At 38.1% G+C, this 21,773-nt stretch overlaps 1 pseudogene; it reads right to left on the reverse strand.

The window, feature by feature from the left end:
- The window catches only part of LOC128867192 (jerky protein homolog-like), a 57,628-nt pseudogene extending 36,416 nt beyond the window's left edge, over window positions 1–21,212 (reverse strand).
- Between the last annotated feature and the right edge of the window lie 561 nt (window positions 21,213–21,773).

A 21,773-nucleotide genomic window follows, 5' to 3' on the forward strand; every position in this document is an offset into this window, starting at 1 on the left:
ATTAGTACGGAGTTACTCTGAGAAATCGCGGGGACTAAAGTGCAGAAAAGTTAGCGCGTTACAACTATGAGATATGTGGATAGATGGTTAATTTTACAAGTATATATATATATTATATATATTATATATATCACATGGGCTGAAAAGTCCCGGGCCTAACAAAGAAAACACTTTTTTTTGTTTGTTGAAAGATAAACTTTATTCATCAACGTAACCCCCATCAAGAACAACGCAATCATTCCTTCGCCGCTCTAACAGTTCAATACCACTTTTGTAGAACGATTTACCTTTTTCCTTAAAATAGACCTCAGTTTAAGCGATAATCTTTTCATTCGAGCAACATTTCTTACCGCTGGGGGCCAAATCTGGCGAATACGGTGGATGTGAGGAGAGAAATTCGAAGTTTAACTCATGTAGTTTTGCCATTGCTCAGAATCATCAACAGTGAGCACACGCGGCACCCACTTTTAACAAAGCTTTCTCATAGTCAAATGCTCACGCAATATAAGGCCAGCACATTCTTTTGATATCTCTATGATCTCAGCTAACTCACGCAACTTCATTTTTCGATCATTCAAAACGATTTTGTGGATTTTTTGATGTTTCCTGGTGTTACCGCCTCATTTGGACGTCCACTGCATTGTGCAGCATCGGTGTCTATACGACCACGTTTGAAGTCAGCAAACCATCAGTTTATTGTTGTTTCTGATTAAGCGGAGTACCCATAACACTTTTCAAGAAGCACGTGTAAAATTAAAGCACGAAATTATTTTTCATCCAAAAAAATTGGTGCCATCTTATAGAGGGTGGCAACCACCGTAACCTATCGATGAAAAACAAACCTTTCCAAACATTACATTTTTATAACTGCTGATTTTTTAGCTATTATCTTTTTAAACAGTTGGACTAAGCATCTGACGCACGTTTCGTGTTTTGTTTCACTGTCAAACATCTTCAGTTTGGTCTATAATTTAACCGTGAATTGGCTTACAAACGAACAACGCTTGCAAATCATTGAATTTTTTTTATAAAAATGCGTGTTCTGTTAAGAAAGTTTATCGCGAGCTTCTTCCATTTTATGGTCAGTTTAATCGACCCACTGAAGCGGCTATTCGAGTTATTGTGACAAAATTTAGAACCAAATTTACATTATTGGACATCCAACCACCAACTGAAGAAAATAACGCAGCTGTATCGGCCAGTGTTAATGATGACCATCAATTATCGATTCGTCGCCGTTCGCAGCAATTGGGCCTCTGTTACTCAACAACGTGGAAAATTTTGCGAAGGGACTTAGGTGTGAAGCCTTTCAAAATATAGCTGGTGCAAGAATTCAAGCCGAACGACCTACCGCAACGCAGAATTTTTGGTGAATTGGTGAATGGGCTCTTGGAAAGTTGGCCGAAGATCCAATTTTGACGTGATAACGTCTTATAGTTCGATGTAGTTGGCTGCACGCACCAAAAAAATGCGTCGTTATCTTGCTCATGCGTCGTTACCTTGCTTTAACTGCATTTTATGTTATGTTATGTTATGTTATGTTATGTTATGTTATGTTATGTTATGTTACGTTATGTTATGTTATGTTATGTTATGTTATGTTATGTTATGTTATGTTATGTTATGTTATGTTATGTTACGTTATGTTATGTTATGTTATGTTATGTTATGTTATGTTATGTTATGTTATGTTATGTTATGTTATGTTATGTTAAGTTATGTTATGTTATGTTATGTTATGTTATGTTATGTTATGTTATGTTATGTTATGTTATGTTATGTTATGTTATGTTATGTTATGTTATGTTATGTTATGTTATGTTATGTTATGTTATGTTATGTTATGTTATGTTATGTTATGTTATGTTATGTTATGTTATGTTATGTTATGTTATGTTATGTTATGTTATGTTATGTTATGTTATGTTATGTTATGTTATGTTATGTTATGTTATGTTATGTTATGTTATGTTATGTTATGTTATGTTATGTTATGTTATGTTATGTTATGTTATGTTATGTTATGTTATGTTATGTTATGTTATGTTATGTTATGTTATGTTATATTATGTTATGTTATGCCTGCTTCAATTAACGCTTTATAAGACAACATTAAAGCATTAAATGTGACATACCGGCCGAAACATTGGAAAGAGTATGCCGAATTTGGACAAAGCGGATGGACCATTTGAAGCGCAGTCGCGGTCAACATTTGCATGAAATAAACTTCAAACATTAAATTATATGGACTGTACTATCGATTTAAATAAAAATTGCATGCAATTTTCTGAGTTTTACGAGTGTTTTTTTGAAAAACTTTCCTATAGCTCTTAAAAAATTACCCTATATATATCATATATATTATATTATATGTTATTTCTTCAAATTTTTGACTTAAACCACTCTCATAATTAAAACTAAATAAATTCCGTATAACGTTGAAATTACATCCACTCTCTAAAGGTTCATTTGAAAATTACATTAAATACATAGCTCCGACCACTCACCTTTAATAGTAACTTTTGATGATAATGTCCACCATTCGTCCAAAAAGTACAAGGTCCTAAACACAAAAACTGACTCAAATCCTTTCAAAACTGGATCGAAAATCATATTAACTTAAATGTGCCGATATATACAGGCACCGATATAGATGCAGCAGTTGAATCATTAACAAACCTTATTCACGAGGCCGCTTATATGTCAAGTTCGAATGAGCAATCACCTCCCAACGATCAAATACACGTCCCTGCTGCTGTATTAATGCTCATAAATACCAAGAGAAGGCTAAGAAAAATCTGGCAGGAAAATAGATATCCAAACAATAAAAGGGCTCTAAATAAAGCAACAAAAGAACTAAAATCGAAGCTAGCTGACTTAAAAAACCAGTCTTTTAACTCATTTTTGAAACAATTGGAACCCACAAAATATGATGAGCACAAACTTTGGAGAGCTACTAAGTACCTAAAACGACTTGATGGATTATGGTGTAGGAGTGATGAAACAAAAGCAGAGGCTTTTGCCAAACACCTCTATCTGACTTTTCAGCCTAATACTTCGAATAGGAATAATAATAATGCAGATACTCTAAACTTCATCGAATCTTCGTGCCAAATGGACCTCCCGATCACACAAATATCATCAGATATCAGATCATCAGATGACGAAGTTATTGAAGAAGTTTCCCGACTGAATAACTGTAAAAGTCCTGGATATGACTGTATTGATAGTAGAGTTGTGAAGGCTTTACCACAAAATGCTATAAAGTTACTCACACAAAAATTATAATGGTATCTTGAATGTAAATCATTACCCCACACAGTAGAAGTGTGCTAACGTAGTAATGGTCCCAAGACCAAACAAACCTGAAAATAACGTCAAGTCCTACCGTCCCATTAGTTTGCTCCTAACATTCTCGAAGATATTCGAAAGAATATTTTTGAAAAGAATGTTAATTGAGGATCAATATATCATTCCTGAACATCAGTTTGGGTTTAGAGTTGGGCATGGCACACCAGAACAATGCCACAGAATTGTGAATGATATTACAGATGCGATTGAAAGAAAATAATACTGCTCTGCAACCTTTCTTGACGTACAACAAGTATTCGACAGAGTTTGGCATATGGGACTACTCTTTAAAATTAAATAGCTTTTACCAGCACATTTTCACTTAGTGCTTAAATCTTATCTAAGCGACAGGCACTTTTATGTAAAGCACCAAGATGCGTCATCTGAAATATATAGTATCAACGCAGGTGTGCCTCAGGGTAGCGTTTTAGGCCCAGTCTTGTATACGATATTTACTTACGACATGCCGACAACAGAAAAGGTAGAAGTGGCGACTTTTGCTGATGATACAGCCTTCATCGCATCTAGTGAGTCCCCTGTAGAGGCTTTCTTCTCTGATACAAAATCACTTACACACTTTGGAAAGTTGGCTCAATAAATGGAAAATTAATATTAATCATGAAAAGTCTATTCATGTTACATTTACACTAAGAAGAGAACAATGTCCTCCAGTGTATTTAAATGGTCATCAAATTCCTACTAGCGACACAGTCAAGTACTTGGGAATGCATCTTGATCGACGCCTCACATGGGAAAAATCATATTAAAGCTAAGCATCAACAGCTTAAAAATAAAACCAAAAGAATGTACTGGCTACTTGGTGGCAAATCTCAACTTATTCTAGAAAACAAGGTTAGATTGTATAAAGCTACTAGCGGACCCTCTGCCTGCTTCGCTAGGCATTTCAAAATTAGAAATGAATAATGAACACTCGATTTAAATTCACTCTATGTGTATTTATTCTTTTTTTACAATATAAAATTAATGTCAATTTTAAACTCAAACTAACACGAAGCCTTTGCGTAAACTACAATACATTTTTTGTTTTGCTCTGAGTTGTGGTATAAATAAACAAAACTGATGGCTTACCTACGCGTGAACATGATACATATAATTGTCCGTGGGAGAAGCATGGATATTCTAAGTCAATTCCTTGTGTTTTGTTTATTGTCATTGCAAATGCAAGACGTATTTGAAATTGCAATCTTTTGAAGTCAAAAGCTAAATCTGGTGGAATCAGCGGAATACGCGGAATGAATACGTCTTCACCTTTGAATTTTCCTTTTAAAATTGTTGCTTCAATAAGATTATTCATGACCTTTTTGACTGCTAATCTTGTTCCGTTACACAATCGTGGCTGATTTAAATTTCTAAGTATAATAATTGGTGCACCAACTTTCAATTGTAAGCGATGAACCGGCAGTCCAGGTAAATCCAAGGAATTTAAAAATTCTGTTGGATAATTTACAGCGTCATCTTGATTTATAACTGTATCAATTGATTTAAATGTTACAATCTCACCAGGCACATCATTTAAAATATTCGCATTCAATTGACCAACATCCTTATTTTTCGCAGCCAGTATTGCCTTTCAGCTAACCAATTGTGATTTTGATAATTTTGCGCAATATTTGGAAAAACACTTGAAACTAATTCTTGTTTTGTGTGTGCGAAATTGCAAAACTTATCTGTCAAAGTGATTAAGCCAGTAGCAGCATCAATAGGAATTTGTCCATTTCCCATTTTCAGAAGTTGTCTTGAAAATTCGTCAGCCGATGCATAATTTTGCAAATAAACTCGCAGATTTGTTTTCAAAGTCAAAGTTTTTACGTGCCTCCATAAATGGGATGTCTTTAAACATGCTTTTAATTCATCTGCTGGTGTTGAACGGGGAATTACTGGCAAAGTTTGAAGAAAATCACCAGACAATAATATTAAAGCGCCACCAAATATTTCTTGATTATTACGTAAATCTTTCAAAGTTCTATCCAATGCTTCTACTGATTTTTTATGCCCCATTGTACATTCATCCCACACAATTAATTTGCATTGTTGCAAAACTCTTCCCATTCCAGTAAGTATTATAATTTTCTTTTTTCTATTTTTGAAATTAAATTTCTAATTCTTTTGGCCGCATAAGTTGATTTCCAATAAGTTAAAACAAAATAATTGAAAAGTAATGAATTTAATCAAAAAACATGAATAACTTACAATGTGCATTACAATCGGTAACAACAACAACGAAATCACCATTTTTTTATTTTCACTGATTATTAAAATTTTACGCACAATATATTTTATTTTTATAAATTTTTTCCCAAAAAAAAAATAACAATCAAAAACGCACTTTAAAATTGTTGACCACTCACCAAATGGTTTTGATACAGCTGATTATGTTGACCTCAGTATATCCAGTAAACAAACTGTAGTGAAAGTCGTTTATAAGGACCAAGTTTATAGTGGTGAAGTTTTAAGTACAACACAATTTTCTGTACGCACGGTTGCTCTTTGGCAAAAATAAAGTAATCTTTAGAAATCATAAAAAAAAGTTGCAAATTTTAGAGAAATTTCTTAAAGAAAAACTAATACATGCATTTACTTGAATAAGTAAACACCAAAAGTATACTAAAATGACTATTTAATGCGTTGTTTGATACAAATTTATATTATTGCTCAAAACCCTCTGCGCGCTGTCGCTGTCTTTTTGTTTCTGTATCGCATCGCGGTGAATTCACGTTTTTCAGAAAGTTGGCAACAGAAGAAAATTGAAGAAAGTACATATTTTGCTCATATTTGCTATTTTAGTTGTTAAATGAAAATGTGTTTCAGGTATTTTTTAATCTTGCAACTATTCTTTGGCTTTGAAACTAATTATTACCTAATACAAACTTGTTCTCTTTTAACAATGATAATATTACTATGTGAAATCAAGTAAATATGCATTTTTGTATTATGTCCTGAGCATTTGTCTTCAGCGCTATACCAATGCTCGAACACTTGGAGCATGAAATTTACAGAAGTATTGTAACAGAAATCCCTGAGAGCGCTATTCTAGTTATACCTGCTTTTAGGCATTTATCTCGTAAACGTACGTTTGCCCATATAAAATTGTCTACCTAAATGCATGAAAAAATTATATATTAGCATAACTTTTACATTTGCGCAATTATATATATGTATTTAACATTTAATTTAAGTAAACGTTTCAATATTTGACCAAAAACTTTGAATTTCGAAAAATACAGGCTTATGGTTATTAATGGAATCAAATATATTTAACGAATTTTTATTTTATCTAAATCATAAAACGTTCAAATGAAGCTCAAAATATTTTTCCACTTTAAAAAAAAGCTATGTGCTTTGATGCCGTGTCACGCATGCATAAAAAGGAAAGAAAAGAGATGACAACTATTGCGTTACGAATAATACAGTCGCATACGTCACTCGACATCAGAACAATGTTATTCATGCCTGTATTCTCATTCCGTATACGTATGTCCGTATAAGGGAAACACGCAAATATTGTATTTTTCACACTTACACAACGCACGCATACTTTTACCGATTTCTTTAAAACTTCACATAAACCATCTATGGACCAATACCAATGATCTGTGAAAGTTTGATTGAAATCGGTGAATGCATTTAGGCGTGAATCGTCGACTAACGAACACAAAAAAGTCTCCATTTTTATATATAAGATATTGAAGCCTATATGGACCTACGGTCTACGGCTTTGGGGAACTGCTAGTAAGTCCAATGGTGAGATTTTGCAACGCTACCAGTCAAAGACCTTACGAACACTTGTTCGTGCACCTTGGTTTATCACAAACGAAGCCATACACATGGATCAGGTAAGGTTGTTAAGAGAGAAATCTCAGTATATTCTAACAGATACATTGAACGATTGTCAAATCATGTAAACACAAATGCTATTTGCTTGTTGGACACAACCAATGAAATTAGACGATTAAAGCCCAATCATGTCTTAGACTTGCCATTCCTTTAAATTTGTCAATTTAATAATAATAATAAAAAAACAAAAAAACAAAAAAAAAAAAACCGAGCTAAATATGAAATTGTTAAAATGCTCCAATAAATTTTAAAATTCTAATAAAAGTTATACATGAAGTAAGTTATACAATTTTCGATCTAATAACATAAAATATGCATAAGAATTGTAAAAAGAAAAAATTCTATAGTTTTTTATGTAGTTTTGCACCAGCGCAAATACTAAGCTGTCATTAGGTAATAAGATCTCTTTTGCTGAATATCTGTATTCTAAGATAGATTGCAAATAAAGTATTTCCATTTAAAAAAAAAAAAATACATAGATATAGTTTAAGATAATGTGGATGTGAAATAAGTGATAAACTCATTTTTTTGAAATTCTGGCTTAGACTACTCTCATAATTATCGGCACAATTGACAATAGGAAATCCATACTCCAGCTAATTCATATCAGTACAGCTTAAAACATAGTGACAGAAAAAAATTAAATATGCATATTAATACATACATACATATGTACATATGTATGTGCCAGCTTACAACTCATATTTTTAAAGGTGCTGTATGTTGTATGAAAATGATGTTTTTACTTGCCTTTGGCCACTTGTTACTTCAAGTATTTGACAGCTTTACAATCACCCGAAAAAATTGGTTAAAAATTCCCACCAAACATCTAAGAAGTTGCCGACTGGCCGCGCGAGCAATTCATCTTCGAGAAATGTGAATGTGTGTATGTATGTACAAGCTCAAAAGCGGGCTTGCGGATATGCCAAAATGCATGTACTCGAGCATAAGGTACTTTGTTTGCGTGTATGTATGCATGAAGATTGCTTCCTTTTGTTTTTTTTTTGTTTTCAAAACCAGCCTCGGGCAAATACAACGATATTATAGTTACATATGTATGTATGTATGTATGCACGAAATTCAATTGTTTTTGATTTATCAAAAGTCAAGTAAAATAATAACGGTTTGAGAAACTGCTACTGGTATTTGGTCAAAACATGCACATACACACAAGCATACGTGCATGCCATTGTTTGAATGTCAGTAAGAATTGTCGATAGTATCTTTTTGAATTGTAACATTTTTGCCAAATCAAGGCGAGATATATGTTCATGTGTGTGTGTGTATCACAAGCAATAAACAAACGATATAAAAAATGTAAAGTAGCCACAGAAGCAACAATATGTACGTATGTACATATGTATGCACAAAAGAGGAAAAAATAAATACCACAGAATAGAAGGCGTGCGCAACAATGGCAAAAAAGACACTTGTACAATAGTTTTTTTTCTAGTTATATGGGCCGCCAGCGCTCTATTGGTAACAATAGTCGTAACAACAGACAGTGGGAAAAACCATAACAATAACAAAGTAATAACAATAGCAGTCACATGCACAGCGACAGTCAGTGAGCCCCCAATAAGACTGCACTGACGATGCGGCAATAATGCAGGAGGAGAATGTCAAGCCGTTGCACAGTGCATCGCACTGCAGTGGGTAATAGAAAAATAAACAAAAAATAAACAAAATTAGAATAAATTTACTTATGAACGCTGAATGGCAAAGATATTTAAAGTCTAGGAGATATAATTATTGATTACAACAGTTTGATTAATGCAGTTTTTCGCTCTCTAAACGCCTACGAATTGCTTTATAACTGTTTTTTTTAGAACAAAACCTACTTCTATAACCTATAAGTATTCATTCGATAGAACTCTTTCTGCTCTATGAAACTATGTTAATTGTATTTTTGAGTTATTTAATTTTTAATTAAATTGTGGTTAAGTTTCAAGGGCTGGTGTTGATAGTGAATAAAATACAATTTTTTTTAGGAAACTATTGTCATTTCTCTTTATTATGATAATATTGGTATGGCTCAATTACGTATAAAACAAAATATCGGCCAAATGGCCGCCGCGGCCTCGGCGGCACACCTTCACCCAATAGTACAAATTTTCGATGACGCTGAGTCATAATTGAGGTTCTATGCCGTTAATGTGCCGAATTATCCCTTCCTTTAGCTCTTGAATTGTTGCTGGCTTATCAACGTACACCTTTTTTTTTCAAATAACCCCGAAGAAAGAAGTCCAACGGTGTCGTTGACGTTTAGGTGCGGTTCACATTCAACATCGGCCCTTGAAATTTAACCACACTTTACAAAATAAGGCAAGGTAAGAGCTAAATCGTTACTAGATGAAAATTAGTATATCTGTAATGAATTTGATTGAATTTTTCAAAACCAAGCTGTGTAGTACTTCGGAAAGCCTTCAATGTGGAGCTCTTTGATAATTTCTAATTTACTTCCAATTTTCACGAAAACGAAACACTGTGCAACAATCTCAGCGCGGCGCGCAACAACCACAGTTCCAGCAGCTAAATAATGTTCGGTAGCACTTTGAGTTGTCATAATTTTTGAATGATTGCCCTATTGTTGGCGGCGATTCGCGGTGGGTGGGTAACTAGGTGTCGGGGTATGTGGGCTGACGGGGAACGCGCGCGCACATATATATACTTACGTGACTATTTACTATTCACAATTGTACGAACACCCACAGCGTTTCGCATTATCTAACCGGGAGCATTCGATTTTCGATTATTCATCCGCCATCAGCCCTGCCATCCCTTGCGCTATCTGTCGACATGAAAACTATTTTCAAGTTGGTGGTATCGCAAATAATCATTTTTTATAAAAGGAAGAGTATGAATTCTATTTTGAAAGTGTAAACTCGATGTTTAGGTGCTGTGATAATGAGAAAAGAATTAACAAATACCGCCAATCGGAGCGGAAGTGATGTTTGAATAAAATTAGCATTTATTTTTGGGTATTTTGTGTGACATGATGGAGGAGGATGTAGGTGTGCATATGGTATTGCAAGTAACTAATACCTTTCATATGTCGTTTAAAGGCATGCATTTATGAAGTTATGAAACAGTTTAAGAAAAAGCTACTTTGTCAGAGGATTGATGCATTAATTGGTGCTCTAGTCGTAGGTATTTCAATGCCCAGAAAAGTGATTGTGTATGTTGACTCTCTTAGAAATCTTCTGCAAATTGAAAATTATTGCTATTAAATTTGTTCAATTCGTTTAATGTTGAGTAATAATTTTGAACGAACGCATGCGGCATTCGCATTCTTTCTTATAGTACCAAAGAGAAGCTCAAGTAAACCTTGACAGTATGGGTAAATATTTCAGTTGATTGACATATTTCGCTTTGAAAATACTTTGTAGGCATTTCAGACATTCTTAGCCGTACATGCATGGTGATACAGACTTTCAACGTGGACCAATGGATGACGAAGTAGCTATAGATAAAAAAAATTGCCTGTGAAAGTAACGAGCCTAAATACCGAACTGAATTTCTTCTTAAGGTAGCTTCCGAAGATAATATCTGAGAAGCTATCTACCCCATCAAACGTCGTTCAAGAATTAAAAGTTAATTGAGAATATAAAACTAAGCAAATTTTCGGTTGTGGTGGTGATATCGCACTTTTTTGTGCAGTTTACGCATCACTTATTTGCCCAGCGAAAAAATTTAGCCAAGGCAAAAACGAATCACACAGTCTAAGCACCGTATACAGAGCCTTTAAGACGGAACCTCGCGTGCGGGATAATTGAGTAATAAGTCCTGTACTCGTTTCTCATTGCATATATTGAACATCAAATATATTTTGCCAGCAGTGATGGCCAGCTTCTGATGTTCTGACTGTCATGAAAAAGCTTCTAAATTGCCTTAAGAGTAACCGCAAGGTGGAGTCCTCTCGCCGTTTCTGTGGAACGCAGTTGTAAATAAACTTCTGTTAATACTGGAATCGGTGGGCTGTAAGGGGATAGCTTACGCCGATGATATTGTTATTGCTGTATCCAGTAAATTTGTATCTACATTACGAGACCTAATACAAAATGCTCTAGATATACTTTCTAGGTGGGCAGAAAAGTGTGGTCTAGGAGTCAACGCAGACAAAACACAACCCATATTGTGCACTAGGAAACACAGACTCCCTCAGCTAAGTCCAATTATGCTCAAGGGGGAAGCTCTTGTGATTTCGGAAGAAACCAAATACTTGGGACTAAACATAGATAGGAAACTGACTTGGAAGTCAAACATCTTAGAAAGAGTCAGGAAAGCGAACCTGGGTTTTTATGCCTGTAAGACCTGGGGAATTAAACCTAGGGTTGCTCATTGGCTTTACACTGCTATCGTCAGACCCATTCTTCAATATGGAAATGTTGTCTGGTGGTGTGATATGCAGAAAAAAACCTATTGTAATTTATTGAATAAGGTGCAGAGATCAGCGGAACTACCAATATGTGGCGTCATGAAAACCACGCCATCCATGGCTTTGGACATCATGCTACATCTGCCACCCCTAGATCTCTTCTGCAAATACTCAGCGGCCTGCTCCGCTTTAACGCTCAAAGCGAGCTCTCAATGGAGGACTGTCACACATGGACATTCAACCATCTTAGACTCCTACACGGGTATACCCAGTCACTATGATTATCACCCTCCCATTCTTTGCTTCGAAAGGAAGTTCATAATGAAAATCCCTTCTAGACTGAAATGGCTTGAAGAAGATCCAACACCCAACACACCCGTTAAGATCTACACGGACGGATCTAAAATGGACAGGGTTATTTTGCGAAGATCTTTCTATTAGTGAATTCTTTAAACTACCGGATCACTGTAGCGTTTTTCAAGCGGAAATAAACGCTATTCATGAAGCCTTAAAATGGTTAAAGATAAACAGAATATCATCAACGGATATCTGCATTCTATCAGACAGCCAAGCTACCCTACCAGCCCTGGATGCATTCCAAACAACATCAAGGAGTGTCTTACGTTGTCGCCAATCATTAAGAGAAATGGCCAAACAATATCGTATCATCTTATGCCAGGTTACAGGCTGCAGAAATACACCAGGGAACTGTAGGGCATACCAACTTGCAAGAGTAGCAACCGGTATGCCAGACATGAATAATTTTATGGAGGTACCTCTAACAACTTATAAGCTTCTAATTAAGGACGCACTAATCAGTTCTACAAATCAAAGATGGATTAGCGTTAAAACCTGTGAGATTGCTAGGCAAACATGGCCAAGGCTAAATTTACGTCTGTCTAAGAGTCTTATAAAACTGAGTAGACTTCAAATCAGGATCTTAGAAGGAGCCCTCACAGGACATTGTCTCATAGAAAATAATGCAAGGAAATTAGACGTTTACGTGCATGATTTCTGTCATAGCTGCAGAATTGAGGACGAGTTGGAAATGATTCAACACCTTTTTTGCACATTTCCAGCTCTAGCCAGAAGCAGGAACCGATTTTTAAAATTCTACTTCTTAATGAATATAGATAATCTATATACCTTTGGTATCAACAACCTTTTAGGCTTTGTCAAAAGCTCAGGATGGTTCAATATGGAGAGGGAAATGTAGCCCAGCCCCTGCGGCTCACAACGGACCCATTTCTCGGTCTAAGTGGCATCTTTGTCGCTATGTGCGATGCGGCTGCCAAACCTAATCTAACCTAACCTACCTTAAGAGTACAATGCAACGTCAAAAGTTATCCAACACTTAACAGAAGTCAGGCTTAAGATCTATTTTGGTCATTAGATATTATGTAAATAGGACAATGCAATTTATGGCAGATAATCTAGATTTTGGCATGAACTTTCAGACAAGTTTCCCGCCTAAGAAAGTATGGAAGGAAGGTAAAGTTGGTGATAAGGAAGCCAACACTCTCTCGGTATTGACGAGTCCTCTTTTTTTTGTTTTGGTGGGTGAGGGGGGTTCAAAATGCCTTCGCACTTAAAGTGACAGTCGTCAACTACGTCGAATGATGTAATGATGTAGCCCTCCTCTTCTGGGGAGACTCTCTTCCCGGAACTACCTTGCATTACTTCACATGGGCGTATGGATGTTATACGCTATCGAGGTTTCCTTTGCGTATGCAGCAAAGAAAATGACGAGTCCTCTATGGAATACGGTGTGGGGGTGGGTATTTCTTGCAGGAAACTTGGTTCACTTAGTCACTATGGATGGGAAATTTTGCGAGCATATAAATCAGCAGCGATAACCCTTTAATGCTCTCCCGACGAAATCCAAGAGGAATTCCCGTGAATTTTGATTTTTTCTAAAAACAATTAATTGTCGATTTTTTTCTCGAAAATCTGAAAAATATTCCCTGAGACCGCCATATTGTTAATTTTGAAAAAGAAAGCTTCGATCAGGCACAAGATTATCTATTAATAAAACTAATTTTTCGTGTGCAATTGATTTTAGATGGACCTCCAAGGACTTGCGATGATCACCGCAAGGGACCTCTGGAGAAACGGGCCCCACATAAACAGCGATAACTTTTACAATTATTAATTTTTTTTTTTGCTAAAGTCAAGTCGAAACTTTATGTATTAATGCTATGTTTTAATTTTTGAAAAATGAAGCAATTGACCAGTAAAACAAAATTATTGAAAACCATCATTTTTTCGGGCCTCTGACTACCCCTAACCTTTTAACTGGTATAAAACTGAATTAGTGGTTTTAAATTAAGTTTTCGGTAAATGAAATGATGCTTGGCATTTCATGGAACGTAGCCATATTAAAAATAGCATTGGAGAAAGGTAGAAAACGAACGAGTTCGGCTGCAAACCATACCGTTCCTAGTTACTACTCGTTGATGTATTCGATCGCATACACGTACGGCTTCGTATGTCATTGTGTGTGAGTCAACAAATGCCAGAGCATATCAGATTACACTGCAAGGACTGCAAGTAGCGGTAAGCATCTGCAACTGTTACGAATATTTGTAATTAGCACAACTTTGGTGTTGATGAAAATTCCCCATTGCATGCCATAGCGAATTCAGTGCCGCTCAAAGAGGCAATAATACTCGTAGACAAATATTTAATTTATATATTTCGCAGAACAACTGCCATTTCTCCTCCTAGACTGCAATCTACTCTCCGCATGCATTGTTAAGACTAATCATCTAAGTAAGTAAATAATATTTGATAAGCATTTGTGGCATTTGCGGCATTTACAGAAAATTAGCATTACATTACCCTAAGTTGGTGTGGCTAAATCTTGATTAAAGATGTGAACTTGACTGGTTTAAGGTTTTTCTGCATTGGTCACACATCGAGAAGTTAAACTAAAAACAAGCAAAACAAAAATAACAACAAGATGACTGCCATAGCTATGACACAAGCAATAAACAGCCTCAGCAAAGAAACTCAGTCAACTATGAAGGCGAAAAGTGACTAAGACAAGAAAATTTCGAAGAATTTTAGCCGTAATGACTGGAAAGAAAAACAACTTGACGATGTTGTACTTTTGTTGTAAAAGCTGTTGATATTTTCAAGCGCTTGAATAGCTTTCGTTGCCAACGATTTGGCATTGTTGTTGTTGTTGCTCTATGCGCCTTTGCATCAAAGCCGACCACATCGGCAATAGGTATTGACGATGTGGACAATAAAATAAAATAAATAAGAAAAACTGCTTGGAAAATAACATGGCGTAAAAAACAACAAGGAGATTAACAAAAACAACAATAACAACAACAGCAAAATCGACAAACGCTTAAAAGACAAAAGAATATTTTGCAATTAACACTGAATTTATTTGAACACTGCAGCGCGGACAAACTGAGCCACAAGCGAATACATAGAGTTCGCTTGCTCACAGCGCATTCAATGACAACATAAAGCAACAACAACAAAAAACAGCAACATTAAGAACCATGCGCTGTATGCACTGGTGGGGTATAAAAAATTTCAATTTCATTTGTCATTTCGTCACGTTCAGTTTTTTGTTGACCATAAAAACTGACAAAACGACGATCTCATGACTTTGATGGGTCCGATGCGCCGGCGGACGGACTTGCAGATGGACATAGGACTGGACTACGCCGAACTGGGCTGAAATGCACAAAATGGATGGATGCAGTGTTCGATGTTCGATGGATGGCTCGATGGTTTGGTGGCAGCTAACGACTGCTGGCAAACACTTCAACTATGAAAACGTGTGGATCAACTAAAGCCAAAAACAAGGACAACGGTATGCGTTGTTGCTGATGCCGGCGAACCAAATATATATGTATATGGCTTCTATGTAGCAGCCACAACTACTCATCATATCCACTTTGTTAATGGCATCAACAGAGCCTCCCTCCTTTTGAATCAAAAATACTGCATCTTATGTGACTTGGGCTTAGTAGCGAAGTAGCCTGCCAAATCGGTTGAGCGCGCGCTGAATGAAGGTCCGCGCGGGGTATTGGGGTTTTAAGGGTTACAATCATCAAGGGTAGCGCCTGTGTGTACGCACGGTATACAATATCGCCTCGTCTTTTCCCATCTTCAGTGCTTAAAGCTAAACAGCCTCGCACGTGTGTAAGTGTGGGCCTCTGCTGAACTCTTCTTGAGAAGCCCGTCTCGTTTTAGTGAAGTATCCAAAACTTCGTTTATTTGCAATTAAATTGTGCGCAAGATGGTACTCTCTGTGATCGGCTGGATACTTGATGAGTGATCCCGAGATACTTGTGAATTGAACTGAGACATCTGTGTTTGAATTTGATTTTCCAGGTTTGGTTTATAAATTTCTAAATCTTCAAGTTTAATTCAATACACCTACGAGTCCCTTCTTCCCATTTTTGTCGTGTTGGCTTTGAATTTTTCTGAATTCGCGAGTATTCTGAGATCCCAGATTGGAAATATATTTTTCTTCTGTCGAAATTTGGAGCGGTAGCCATCTGAGCATTTTCGGACGAGTTCAACAATGGGCGCTAGTCCTTTTTTTCTTAACCTAACAGCCGCTTGTTACAAACTTTAAGTGGAGACGTATTTACAGAAATGCAAGCCTTTATTTAGCTTAAGGTAAGTGGTGGAACCGATGATAGCGGGAGTGTTTTTTTCTTTTTTTGTCGGGACAAACTAGCAAGTACAGCACTCAGACATAATTAAGTCTATTGTACTGCACTTGGATTCCCTTTGTGATTTTCTATAAATCTACCAGACCTCCGAAGAAATCTGAGTATATCTTTTTGGTGCCAAGGCGCCAAGGTGGTCGCTTCTTAACACACCAGTGCCAAAGACCTCAGGCCTGATTCGAGTGAAGGCGGGGCAGACGCACAAAAAGTAGTCCGTCTCATCCTCCTCTCCACATGCTGGGCGGAGTGCACTGTCTGAGATGCCCACCTTTTTCATGTGCTTCGTCTATAGAAAATGGTCCGTCATCAGTCCAACCAGTCTCTTACAGTCCCCTTTGCTTCATGACAGGAGGAACTGCGACAGTCGGTCGGACATGACAGGTATCATCAGTTTTGTCCATTTGCAGCCTCTCTCAGCCTGCCAAGCTCGCTTGTGGGTGGTAGTTACCCATTTGCTAACCATGGATTTGGTGGTTGCAGAAGGAAGTGGCATAACGAACTCCGGGCCAAGTAGGTTGGCCTCAGAACACATTCTGGCTATAGAGTCAGAGATCTCGTTACCCGCAATACTCACGTGTCCTGGGACCCATGTTAGCATCAGGCTATTATGTCTGCCGACGTAGTTCAGCCTGGATTTACAGGACTCGACTACCCTTGAAGTGGTTGGAGGGCTGTCTAAGACCATGAGCGCAGCTTGGCTGTCGCTGCAGACACATATAGATCTGCCTCTCCATCTGTTTTCCACAACAAAGTTCATCGCTTCTTGAACAGCATACACCTCCACTTTAAACACAGACTCAAGCGTTCCAAGAGCAAAGTGCAGTTTTGTACCGCTGGATTCCACGTAGACACCAGAGCCGGAGCCGTGATCGGGCCTGGAGCCATCCGTGAAAATACGAAAACAGTGTTTGCGGGCTCATTTTCTGAGTTTGTCCATAGTTGAGCCTCTGGAAGCACCACATTGTATCTTTTGTCAAGCACGACTCTGGATGGCATGGAGTTAAAGGGCATCGCGAGGATCGTTGGGTTGAAGTCCATGCCTACTCTGTTGTCCAATGCCGGACAAGGGCCGTACCAACTCCCAATGTGTTTCAGCCTGCAGATTGCCTTTCAGGCCTCTCCTTGGATGAAAACATCAAATGGTGGTAGACTGATCAGAGCATCTAATGCCAGGCCTGAAGTAGTCGGAAAAGCTCCGACGCAACAGATGGCCTGAGCGGGAGCGTTACCTGAGCTTTTAGGCGAGCCCGGTTATTGGTTTATTTATTTAATCGTGATATCTGCTAAGTTTTGTTAGCGCACACACGTGAGTTGCGCCCAATCATCTTTTGATAAATTTTTAAATCCTTATGGCTCGGGGACACTTAGAAAGAGCTGACCTTATTGAGATGGTTCTTCTCGAGACAATGCGTTATTGTATTACATGAGCTTCGAAATCACGCATTGATAGAATGTATTTTTTGAATATAGTACCACATCAGTTAAGTGTAGCTAATCAACTTTTTATGGAAGGGAACTCCATATTGCCCTTTGTCAATGCAAGTTGGTACGCTGGTGAAATGGTTGAAGTACCAGTCTGGTACTCCCCAAGTTGCTCTAAAGCGCTGTTTTGATATCATTTTCACAGACCTCCAACGAGCATATATCTGCAGCCCACCAGAGCTGTTGATGTAATGGATGAGGTTGATGGGATTTAGGCAGGAGCACTTCCCCAGACTGTCGAAGCAAGGAGCACCCAGTGACCTCAATCGTCTAGCGGTCTATTGTGCAATTTCCTTTTAATAACAGTCAAGTCCTTACAGGATTTGATCAGTATGAATCTGCAGCATGGCGTCGTCAGAGCCTTGACTGCAGTTTGACTATCGGAAAAAATGTTAACATCTCCCTTGCACTCTGCATGCCTGCCAGATTGTAGAGACTTTTGCCTGAAAAGCACCAGCAGTATTCTGCAGTTTAAAGGAAATACAAAAATTGGCTGATGTAGATAAAAGTCTTGCTCTGATTCCCAATTCCATTTAGAAACTGTCATCGGTACAGATTTTCCTCTCGTTCCTATGGAAGATTGCCTACTTGGAAAGATTGCCCTAGCACGACCCTCAAACTCCAGTTTGCTGATAGAGAGATCTGTACGAAGTGCAAAGAAATGCGTTGTAACAGCCTGAAAATGCTGCCAATGAGAGATTGCCTCCAGAAGTAGTACTACAAGTAGATGCCACACCGACTACTTTCAGAGGTGAAGGATGTGTATGCACTCAGACGTAGGCTGCAGTAGCTAATGTACCTGTAGGCAGCTGGATCTTCATTCGCTGCATATATTTGTATGCGCCTAATTAAGTATCTAACTCAGCACCCAATTCGTCGGCTCCTCTAGCTTTGTTGTTCTTTAGATGCGCTATTGCTATTCTGTATTTTGAAATGGTTAAGAAGGTAGGATTCAATGTCGTCATCCATATTTGGGAGGCATTAATCTTCGCCTTCTCTGTGACTTCTACTGCTGCCATCATTGAGCAGGTTGAAGAATTGTCCCTTCCACAATTCACGCATGCTCTGGAAACCACCTGCCAGGCCGGAGGCTTTACGCTTTGAAGAATTTGCAACGGGCTTTAAAGATTCCCCATCTGTTGGTAGAGTTTTGTGGTGTTTTCCTTATCAATCAATATCCCAAAATCTACGCACGTACGTAATTCGTCCATCTCTTCTTTATTTATTGGGTATGGGAATAGGTTTCAGTGTCGCTGCTGATACTATTTTTATGTTCGCTCAAGTAATATACTGGTGATTTGAAGGTGTATATATGAGGTCTCGATCGCAGTAGTTGACATTCATTTGAAGCGTTAAGATATTTTTTTATCTGACATCAAAAATGTTCACGTTCGTCCCGAAAAAACAGCATTTGCGGGAAGTCATGCTTCATTATTACCTTTTAAAGAGAAGTGCAGCTGAAACGTGTCGTATATTGATCAATATTTATGGTAATCACGCTCCATCAAACTCAACTTGTAAAGAGTGGTTTCGACGCTTCCAAAGTGGCAATTTTTGTATGCGAAGGAGCACCGAAAAAAATCGAAGATACTCAACTACAACAATTATTGGATGAAGACGCATGTCGAACCCTTGATGATATGTCTAAAGAGTTGGATGCTGACAGATCAAACGTCGGTAAACGTTTGCATGCAATGGAAATGGTCCAGAAAGCAGTTAACTGGGTGCCACATCAATTGAAGGAGAGGTATATCGAGAGACGTTTGGTGACGTGTGAGATGTTTCTTGAAGGGCAGAAAAAAGGCTTTCTGCATCGCGTCGTCAATGGCGATGAAAAATTGATCTATTATGATAACTCTAAGCGTCGGAAATGTTGGAACCTGCCAGGTGATTCAGGTCCATTGACAACGAAAAAAACAATATTCATGCTTCAGAGGTTATGTTGTGCATCTGGTGGGTCATCAGAAGGGTGTCATCTATTGTGAACTCCTTAAACCATCTGAAGCCATCACTGGCGATCGTTACCGACTGCAGCTAATGCGTTTGAATCGAGCTCTCAAGGAAAAGCGGGAAAGACCGGAATGGGACGGTAGACATGACAAACTGATTTTGCTGCATGTCAACGTCAGACCACACGTTGCTAAATCGGTCCAGAAATATTTAGAGGAACTTAATTGGGAAGTCTTGCCGCACCCACCGTATTGCCCAGACATTGCACCTTCAGTTAGTCCTTATTGGAGAGCGGTTCACTTCTTACGAGAGCATCGCAAACTGGCTAAATGAATGGATCAAATCAAAAGAACTCGAATTTTTCGTCAGAGGATTCCGTAAGCTGCCTGAAAGATGGAGTAAAGTTGTAGCTTCCAATGGCACATACTTCACATAATATCATGTATTAATTAATTGTTTAAATGGTTCCTAACTTTGGCTAACAAAGGACGGAAACTTATTCGCATACCCAATAATATAATACGCCTCTCTTCCTTTCACAACGTCTCCTAGCGCTAAGAGCTAAGCAAATAAATGATTGGGTATTTGGACGAGCTCCTCAGTCTATTTTTTTAATGCGTCTTGTTGTTGTTCCACAAATGGAGGGACCTACCGTTTCAAGCCGATTCCAAACGGCAAATGGTTTTTTATTAGGAGCTTTTTGCAAGGCAGAAATACACTCGGAGGCTTGCCATTGCCTGTCGAAAGGCGACCGCTATTAGCGAAAACTTTTTCCATCATTTGATGTTTCATGCAATTGAACCCATTCGGCTACGGCGGCTGAAGATACATACATACATTTATTTGTATTGTAGGTGGAATATTTAATGTGTCCAAATGAAATTTAAATCAAAATTCGAATTTTTCTAAGCACAATTTAGACTGCCAGCAAATAGCGAACGCTCGGCAGCAATCCACCCAATGCAAATATGCGCGAATGTAAGTCAGCCATGGGCAGCACAGTGGCAGCCAGTTGATGGTGAACAATGATAGTGTATTTGTTGTTTCTATGAGCTTTCAGCCGCCACCTAGCTTACATACCACTTCGTTGGCCACGACCACTTACCTCATCTGGTTGGCATTGGCGGCAGCGGCAGCGGCACAGCGCGTTTGATCTTTTGCGCTCGAGCGCTTTTAATAAAAAGTACAATAAAAACAAAACGAGAAAAAAAATATATATGAAAGAAAACAGCAGCCGATATTGTACGCTGAAAAGTCGATTTTCAAAGTGGCCATGCGGCTCGCAAGCAACCAGGCTGTTTGGTGTTTGGTGTTAATTTTATTTCACTTCATTTCATTTGTAGCATCGCGCATTCGCAACTTGCCGCAGTTCGCGCCACATTTCTGCATTTCAACTTCAACCAGAGACTGTACAGCACAATTGCTGTGATGTTGGTTGAGCTAGTGATGATGGTGGTGGTGGTGGTGACGTTGGTGCAGTGGCTATATGTCATTGCAACATAAAAGTTCACTTTTTAATTGCCCGCTTGACGCGTTCAAAAGACATTGGACTGGCATTTTTACGAGCGGCTTTGGTAAATGTGCGCGCTCAATGCCGTCGCCGTCGTCATTGCCTCTGCCTCCGCCACCGCTGCCGATGCCTTTCCTCCCAACACAGACCCAAGTTAAATTTTTAAACCACAGCCAACAACTGCTGAAAAGCTCTGTATTATCGCGCATGCGCCGCCGTACAAGCTGGGCAATATGGAGCGCACTGGTGTACAGGCGCAGCAGTAAGCTGACCATCCATCTAGAGATGCCTGGTGTTCAATACACAAAAACTCATTCCAGGTCGTTTAGTCGAATTCAATTCCATAAACCATTTCGTATGCAAAAATTCGCTTAACTCATTGCCACTTTCTTTTTTTGCTTGTTTGGTTGCTTGCAAATTCGTCTGTGTTCTCTGCTCGTCTACGCGCCACGGCTTTTACTGCAAAAAACAATTTGCCACAGTTGTAAAGAAAATGTGAACAACAAAGCGCAACTCATTGACATTGATGACAAGCGCGCGTATT

The sequence above is a fragment of the Anastrepha ludens genome, chromosome 6 (genome assembly GCF_028408465.1).
Source record: "Anastrepha ludens isolate Willacy chromosome 6, idAnaLude1.1, whole genome shotgun sequence".
Lineage (NCBI taxonomy): Eukaryota > Metazoa > Arthropoda > Insecta > Diptera > Tephritidae > Anastrepha > Anastrepha ludens.